This window comes from Sciurus carolinensis, unplaced genomic scaffold, assembly GCF_902686445.1.
Source record: "Sciurus carolinensis unplaced genomic scaffold, mSciCar1.2, whole genome shotgun sequence".
Lineage (NCBI taxonomy): Eukaryota > Metazoa > Chordata > Mammalia > Rodentia > Sciuridae > Sciurus > Sciurus carolinensis.
This window is the reverse complement of record NW_025920154.1, coordinates 1,436,060-1,444,649: the sequence shown is the minus strand read 5'-3', so window position 1 is coordinate 1,444,649 and position 8,590 is coordinate 1,436,060. Positions and strand designations below refer to the sequence as shown.

The window sequence follows — 8,590 nt, the reverse complement described above, 5'->3', positions numbered from 1 at the left end:
ACCATAAGAGTGTCTTCACTTCAAAGTTCACCATTCAAACTGTTCTTTCCTTGTGCTTTATATGGCTGGCCTCTGTCTCTCTGAATAATAGTGGCATCATAGCAATGGAAATATGAAAACCCAAGAAAGTGCTGGAAAGTAGGGTGTGGGGGTACTGCAGCCAGATGTTCTCTGAGAATGCATTACAACAAAGACTTCATTGGTGTGGTTGGTGGGCAATTCCACATCTCAAATATTTCCTTCACAGAAAGACCTACACTCCTGTTACAAATGAACAAGAGATGGAAAATTGTGAAAAATTGGAATGGGGAAGGGGTAAAACAGAAAAACAAAGCCTTCTTTGGCTCCATCCAAAGAGGACCATTAGTTGGTTATTCAGTCTATGCATTACCAGGTCTTTGGTTCCTGTCCTCTGCAATGGATGAACAGGGAAGGATCACCTTGAGAATCTTTTCATCTTAACTATGATTTATCTTTATCAAACCCAATCATAATCAAGGCAAAGAAGTGGAAGGGAAATTGAGTAAGACTGCTTGATTGAGTTACCAAATCTTCTGAAGGTCTTAAGAGTAAACACTGAAGCAAAAGTAAAAGCTAGTAACCTTTTGGATTAGTCATTGATTTTCTTTTTCAGTGTTACTTGTTAGGGGAAAATAATGACTAACTTTTTTCTATGCTCACATCTGATTCCTATCATTACTGCAGCAATGGTTTACCAATTGTTGCCTCTGAGTGGTTACAAAACAAAGGGCTAGGCCCCTAAGAGCACAAGATATTTTTAGGGGAAGTAATCTCCTGTCATAATAACAGAGCATGGTTGACGTGTGCCTTGACCTGAGATGCCTAGTCATTCTTGGAGGCTTCTGTGACAGCAAGGTAATACAAAGGCACAAATTCTAAGAAATTGTGTTGTTGGTTCTCAACATGGTCTGAACATCAAGTTCACCTTGGGGAAATTTTAAAAAGAGCTCAATGCCCATGATCTCTACCTAAGATTCTGCTTCAATTGTTCTGGGGGTACTCCCTCACCACCCCACCAACAAATTTTGAAAGAGCCACCCTGGTGATCTTGGTATAGCCAAAGCCAACAGCCACTGATGTTGGAGCCATTTTCTGTGCTTATAGGCTAAATCAAATTATAAAACCTCATGAAATTAATACACATTCAAATAATCTTTTCACTAAGATTTCAGGATACCAGTCATATAAGAGTTACATACTCACTTAGATCACAAAAAGATAAAATTAAAGAAATTAATTTTCCAACATGTGTCTATTGTTCATTGCATTAGAATGAGGCAAATCTCTCAGACTCTCATTTTCTCCTCTGAGCAGAGGCAGTGGGTGAGACAAGGTTTCCTGGGTAAAAGGTGTCACTATTTTCTTATTTCTACCTTCTAGTTTCCCTGTGCAGCATTCTTGGTGATTCGTGGCCATGAACAAAAATAGGTGAGCTGGGCTCTAGTGTTCATGGGTCTGTCACAGATGAGTTGCTTGCAGGCTACCAGAGCTGACTTTGGACCATTCACCCAAAGTCTGAGGCCCAGAGTATAGAGCTAGAATTTGGGACTCATCATGCATTCCTAAAGTAACATTATTTCTCATTGGAGGACAAAGTCTTTTGACTTCTCGTTGGTCTGTTTCATTGCTGTAATGGAGTCTTTCCTCAAAGTATGAACACATTCAATATGTTGTTCATCCTTCACAACTTACCATCACTACCATGAAATATTAAATTTACAGACCTGCCTGTGCACACATGATCTTACTGTATGTTCAGAATTGTGACAGTGGTGACAGTAAACAAAATGACATTCATTTTTGGAGGCACATTTTTTGGTGATGGAGGTACTTCTTCCATGGGTAGTGAAGTCATGAACTGTCAAACAACACTGTGTATCTAGGCAAAAGAAAATAAAAAAGCAATGAAAACAAGGCAACTTCATTTTTCACATTCCAAAAGAGACCTCTCAAAAATCACTCTAGAAATGACTAACATTCATGATGAACCTTAAGTTTTTGGCAAGAAATTTAATAGCAGTGAGCTCTAGAGTTTCCAGGTGAATTTTATTTTTCTGCAATAACATCAGCTACTAAAACACATGTGTGTATTTAAAATGAATATAGTCACCCATCCTTTAAACTAAAACTGAGAACAAAATGCAAACTTTTCATCAAAATCAGGGGTCTGCTCATTGAATAAGGTTTGTCTCTGACCCAATACCCTTCTTCTGAAGCACATGTTCTAGAACTCTAAGATGAAAATTGCAAGTGTAAATGCAACAAGTCAGAATACTTGCTTCTGCCTCATTCTACATTTGTTTCTTATAGGTGATAAGGTGAATGAAAGTTAAAAGATGGGGTTCCTGGTCTAAGGAAGTAGCACTTGTCTTACATGCATGAGGCCATTCTGGGTTCAATCCCCAGAATATGGACTGGGGTAGGGGAAGATGGTGTTTCCAATCACACATTAAGATCATCCTCCCTTATCTAATTTTTATTGAAGTCATTTATCTTCCAACATGTTTCTTCATCAAGGAATTTCCATTTTCTCTTCCTTTATTTTTTAATTTATTCTAATTACTTATACATGTCAGTAGAATGCATATTGACACATTGTATACAAATGAAGCACAGCTTCTTTCTCTGGCTGTACATGGTACAGAGTCACACTGGTAGTATAGTCATAAATGTATAAAGGGTAATAATGTCCATCTCATTCCACCAAATCACCTCCCATCCCCTCACTCCCCTCTGCCCAATCCAAAGGTCCTTCATTCTTTCTTACCCCCACCACCCATTATGGATCAGCATCTGCTTATCATAGAAAACATTCAACCTTTGGTTTTGGGGTTTTGGCTTACTTCACTTAGCATGACAGTCTCCAGTTCCATCCATTTGCCTGCAAATGCCATTATTTTATTCTTTAAGGCTGAGTAATATCTCATTGTGTATAAGTATCACATTTTCTTTATTCATTTCATCTGTTGAAGGGCACCTAGGTTGTTTCCATAATTTAGCTATTGTGAAGAGCTGCTATAAACACTGATGAGGCTGCATCACTGTAGTATGCTGATTTTAAGTACTTTGGGTATAAACTGAATAGTGGAATAACTGGGTCAAATGGTGGCTCCATTCCAAGTTTTCTGAGGAATCTCCATACTGCTTTCCATGGTGGTTGCACCGATTTGCAGTCCCACCAGCAATGTTTGAGTGTACCTTTTCCCCACATCCTTGCATCTTTTCCTTTTTAATTAACTCTTCCTTTCTGCTTCCAAATTCTGCAGAAAGAGTCTGCATAGCATTATCTTTATAGTGTTAACCACAAACATTTTATTTTTTAAAGTTCTTCTAAGAAAGTTATTTAATCCACTATCCTAAGACATTTTTGCTCTGATTCTGTGTCTCTTGTATAACTACCTCAGGCCAAGGAAACTCTTCTTAGTTTATTGATCAGGGACCACAACACTGACCACATCACTGACTGGGGGCGGCGAGGGGGCAGGGAACTGAATTGAAGTTGAAGACTGGGTTTATGAAATGGCCTGTCATAAGTAATAAGCTACTTTAGATCCTTTGAGCTCATTTTCTTTTTAGAGAAATGGTGATAGCTAAGTGCACTGGCATTCTGATAGGGTTGTTGCAAACTTTAAATAACATTAGCAATAGCAAACACATACTGGGTGTGAACCATCAGCCAGGCTCCCTTCTAACTTGTATTCACTTATTCAGTGCTCACCACAAGCCTTGAGGTAAGCTAACTGAACATCCTCATTTTACAGATGCAGAAAATCAGGCAGTTTCTTGCCCAAAGTAACACAGGTAGAAAAGTCACATAGATGGAAAGCCACATCAGTAGAAAGGTCACATACATGGAAGGTGACATAAGTGAATAATTCACACAGGTGGAAAGTCACACAGATGGAGCATAGGCTTCTAATGCAGCATTATCCTAGGATGTGCACTCTTAATGTTAAGCTGGACACTGCTGCAAAAAAGTGCTCTGCAACTGTGGCTGATTCCTGGATTCTGAAGGAAGAGGACAACTAAATATTTTAGAGAAGGAATTTCAATTTTTAGTCCAAACAAGGTGGAATTTGAAAACCGATAGCTGCATGCGTTCATACAGAAAATCGCACATGCAAAAGCAGCCTTGACAAGTCAGCACTGAAGCCAGAGTAAGTAAAACTAGAAATGGCATTCTTGTTGCATCCTGTTACGTAGGGAACCTTTTAACAACATTGAAAGAGCACAGAAATGAAGCTGCAAGGAAAAGAAATGTGAGATGACAAAGAGCAATAGTTGCAGGTCAGTTTCCCCCCCCCCAAAATGGTTGACTATCACTCCCATAAATAATGGCAAAGTGAAAAGAAAATATACTATCAGTTATAATTCCAGGTAGTTAGTATCTCTGGGACCTGATAGACATATCAAGAATGAGCTGCTATGCCATGCTGCAATGGAGGATCACTCGGTGCTGATCTCCAAGAGTCAGTTTCTGACAAGCAGAAACAACTTTTCCACTCCCCTTTTCTGAATTGTCTTGGTGGTCTCATTTTTTCTCCACACCATTACCTGATAAGTTCTTTCAGACCCCAGAGGGCCTATCACATGGATTACAGGTGGAGCCAGCAGACCTCACGGTGAACAAGTGGTTCGCCTCCCTCGCTGGGAATTCTCCTTCGTTACTCAAGTTTCCATCCTCGCCTAGGAGAGCGTTGCCGGGGCTGAGCATGCCTTCTTCTAGACCACCGATTAAAAAGTACTCACCCACTTCCCCGGGCGTGCAGCCCTTCAGCGTGCCGCTTCCCGTGTCCATGGGTAATGGCAGTTGCCTTCTCTCGGCACGGAATCCGGAGCCGAGGTATTCTGCCCGTCATCCAGTCAGTCGTGGTGCAGCCTGTCCCCTTCATGTTCACCAGCCAGCTCCAGCAGCCACTCGTGATCTCCTTGTCAGAAGAGATGGAAAATTCAAACAGTAGCATGCAACTACCTGTAATCAAATCACATGAGAAGCCCATATTATAGAAAAAAAATTAAAATTGAACCTGGGATTGAACCACAGGGAACAGATTATTATCCCGAAAAATGTCACTACCCCTTTTAATGAACTCGCTGTGCCCCCCTCAAGCATTGTTGAAAGAGAATAACCCTCGGTCATAGTGCAGCCCGGGAAGAGACCTTTACCTGCGGAATCTCCAGATACCCAAAGGAAGCAGAGGATACACAGATGCTATTATGACGGATGCAATGAAGTATACACTAAAAGCTCCCACTTGAAAGCACACTGACGAAACACATACAGGAGAAAAACCCTACAAATGTACATTGGAAGGATACACATGAAAATGTGCTTGGTCTGATGAACTAACAAGACATTTCCACAATGGAATCAAAACTTTCCAGTGTCCATACTGTGACCGTCGTGTCTCCTGTTCTGACCACCTTGCCCTACTAGGAAGTGCCACATGTTTTTCTGAAAGCCTCTGTCTCTGCCTCATTGTGATTCTCCACTCTCCTGCCTCTCTCTCTCAGTCCTCCCTCCCATTATCTAACTCATTTTTTACATGTTCATTTTAATTTTGATTCAACTGGTCTGAATCTCTATATCATTCAAAACTTCCATATGGTCAGTAGTCCACACTCTACTCCTCCCTCTCCTTACCACAGTTCAGAACTAAAGAATGTGAACACTCCCCCCACCCCCAAATGCTAAGCAAACCCTTCTTATAGAAACATTTAATGTAATGAGAATAAGGAAACATGTAAAGTAACATAACCAACTGTTGGTTTCTCCATGTATTCCTTGAAGAATATCAAAGTAAATGTATTAGAAATACAGTATCCAGCCTGCTAGACAAAAAAAAAAAACAAAAACAAAAAAAAAACAACAGACTATTTGCCTACTTTTCTGAGAGAATTTTGCAGTTTTTTCTTTTAAATTTATTTGCTTAATTAACTTTTGTTTATACTGAAGGAATTCTTCAATGATATGTACTACTCTCTACTGTTAAATACATTCTTATATACAATGACATTTTAAATATTTTTAGTATTTTTTAATGAATTTATTTTTTGCTTTAAGTTTTAAGTTTTATTCTACAGTCATAAAATGTATGTAGCATTTCTATTTGAGAATTCTGTTAAGGTTAACCTCTGGCAGTAAAGATACTTAAAGATAATTAAATTGGCAATAATCCCCTGATTAAATTTTTTAACTTCTTTATTTTCTTAGTCTGTCTGCTCAATCAGGCTGGTACAAGAGAACTAAAAGAATAACAACATGATTTCATTTTAGAACCTTCTTGTATTCATCATAAATTTTGACTTTTGCATTTTATAATGTTCCTATATGGTATTTTAGATATATCTTATGAAACTAACCCTATTGTTTGAGTTAAATTGTTTTAAATGTACTCTTAGATATTCAAAATCATTGAGTTTATCTTTTTATCTGGAATTTTAAGTTGATAAATGTGTACTATTTATGGCCCTTAATGTCACATAGAAGAGGTTTATTTGAGTTATGGCTTTATGTTAGATTTTTCTTTAAATTTATAGTCATTCATGACCTTTTCAAATGTAGGGTTTTTTTTGTTTTGTTTTTTTGTTTTGTTTTTGTTTTTGTTTTTCTTTTTTGGTGGTGGTGTCATTTCTGTTATGTTTATTTTTTGAATTAGTGTTATCCTAATATGAGATTATACTCTTTTTAAACTTCTTGCTGTAATAGTCTTTATGACTTTTTAACAATTGCATCTGTATTATTTGAGTGCTAAATTTTCTATTTTGGCTGTAAGAAATTATCACAAATTTAGGGGCTTAACGTTCTGAGGTTAGAAATTCAAAATGGTTTTCACTGTACTGAAATCTAGGGTCCTGCAAGGTTGTGCTCCTGTCTGAAGACTCTGGGGGAGAATGTGTCCAACTGCTTGAGGCTACCTACACTTCAGGGTTCGTAACACCTTCCATCTTCAACTCTGGCAATGACCAATGGCGTCTTCACATTCTGTCACATTGATAGAGACCTTTATTGCCTTTCTACTCATCATTTAAGTGCACTGTGATTGGACTGGGCAACCCAGATAATGCAGGTTAATCTCCTATGTCAGCTGATAGTAGTCACAAGCCCATCAGCTGTAATAAGTCCCTCTTTTTACATAACATAATATATTCGCAACTGCTTGAGATTCAGATGTGTCATTCTTTGGGGGTTCAGTCTTCTACCTACCACAATGAGTGCTCTCAGTGAATAGTTAGGGTTATAAGCAGTAAGATAAAAATAATACTACAAAATAACCAGTATATGTATCTTGAGTTCTATATTTTAAAGACTTGTTTAATTTTATAAAAATATTTATACTTTTCATCAATTTAGCACTGTGAAACTTCTGCAGTATATAATTCTTTTTATATTTTGTTTGACTTGAATATTCCTCTTTCTTTCCTGGAATATATTTGCATAAGAACCCCATGATAAACATTGCAAAATTTTGAAAAGAACTGATCAATTCTTTAGCTCTTCACAGAAATATCTGTGAGAAGAGAGTGAGTTGGGTTTAGTCACATCCTCTATACTGTGTGGATTTGTTTCTGGCTAATAGAGAATCTGTGTGCCATAGACTAAAGTCCCATTGTCATTAGTCCTTTACATGGTAATTGAGCATTCATTTACTTTAGAAGTGATGTGAAAGTCTCACTATACTTTATGCTATTTGAGAATGTTAGGTCAGTAAGTTTTGCCCCTTAAAATGATTATTTCATTCTCTTTCAGAGACCTGAAAGATACAAAAATTCTTCCATATATTCACTCATTTTTGGTTTCTTCACACTCCAGACTCAATTTTCATTGTATTCAATATTCTTACTTCATGACTTCTTCCATGGGATGACAGAGAAGTACTATTTCTGAATATATACCTTGGTTTGAAAGAAGAGAAATAAGATGAAATGGCTACATTTCTGCCATTTTATATGGCTAAATTTCTGCCATCTTAATAGAAATTGAAAATTAACCTTTTGCCAGTTGTAAAATGTGGTATGTTAGTGCTGACAGATGGAACATCTAAGTTAGCTCTTTATGTTTAGGCAGTCATTATGATTATATAGTTGATATAATCATTTGAGTACTTTGTTTTATTCAATTGAAACCATGTAACCCTACAAGTGATTTCAGAATGTATAGTTATTAGAAATATAAAGTCATGCAACACAGTAATTTTAAATTTCTATAGTTTTAAATGTTTTACTACTTTAAGGATCAAAGGAAAATACATAATATTATTAGAGTTGCAAACAAGTTCTATGAAGTTAAAAGTTAAGATTATTTCATCAAAAATAATTATTGGGCTGTGGAGATAGCTCAGTTGGTAGAGTGCTTGTCTTGCAAGCACAAGGCCCTGGCTCAATCCCCAGCACCGCAAAAAAAAAAAAAAAAAAAAAAAAAAAATATATATATATAATATATAATATTTTTTTATTATAATTACCTTGTAAAAGTGATAGAGATGCACATTATTTGAATACCATATTTTGCTTAAGTGAATACACCAGGTAGTTTCCATTAAATGAGAATAATAATGGAATATTTGCT

General features: G+C 37.0%; 1 pseudogene; it reads left to right on the top strand.

Annotated features, from left to right (window-relative positions):
* The first annotated feature begins 2,430 nt into the window (after positions 1 to 2,430).
* Positions 2,431 to 5,681, top strand: LOC124974575 (Krueppel-like factor 3; annotated as a pseudogene).
* Positions 5,682 to 8,590: the final 2,909 nt, after the last annotated feature.